The following is a 683-nucleotide window of genomic DNA, read 5'->3' as shown; positions in this document are numbered from 1 at the left end:
AGGCTACAGGGAGCTATGATTATGCCACTGCGGTACAGCCTGGGCAACAGAGATAGATTCCGTCTCTTAAAACAAAACAAAACAAAACAAAAAACTGTCCTTTTCCCATTGAATGGTCTTGACACCCTTATCAGAATCATTTGACTACACATGGGAATTTTTTTGGGAGCTCTCTGTTCCACTCATTTGTCTATATGCCTGTCTTTATACCTGTATCACACTGTTTTGATTACTGTGTAGCTTTGTAGTAAGTTTTGAAATCAGAAAGAGTGAGTCCTCCAGCTTAGTTCCAGCTTTGTTCTTCTTTTTCAAGATTGTTTTAGTTATTCAGGGTCCTTTGAGATTCTATATGAATTTCAGGATGGGTTTTTCTAATTCTGCAAAAAACTTCACTGGGATTTTGGTACAGATTGCACTGATTTCCTAGTTTCCTCCCACCCCCAGGGGAAAGCTCAAACACAGTCCCCTACTACCACAAATTATGCAGTCAAGTTTCCCATATTTGGGGAAATCTCAGGGGTCAGCACATCGGGACAGCAACGGATAAGCCTTGCCCTGGGAAAACCACATTCGTGATTATGGTATCTCCCCTGCCAGGTAAGTATGATTCCCTAGTTTTTTAAACATCCATAATCTACTTTATACTTTCCTAACTCAGTCTAAAGTTAATTAAATCTCTAAAA

This window comes from Propithecus coquereli, unplaced genomic scaffold, assembly GCF_000956105.1.
Source record: "Propithecus coquereli isolate 6110/MARCELLA unplaced genomic scaffold, Pcoq_1.0 Scaffold28, whole genome shotgun sequence".
NCBI classification, from domain to species: Eukaryota; Metazoa; Chordata; class Mammalia; order Primates; family Indriidae; genus Propithecus; species Propithecus coquereli.
This window is presented reverse-complemented; position numbering follows the sequence as displayed.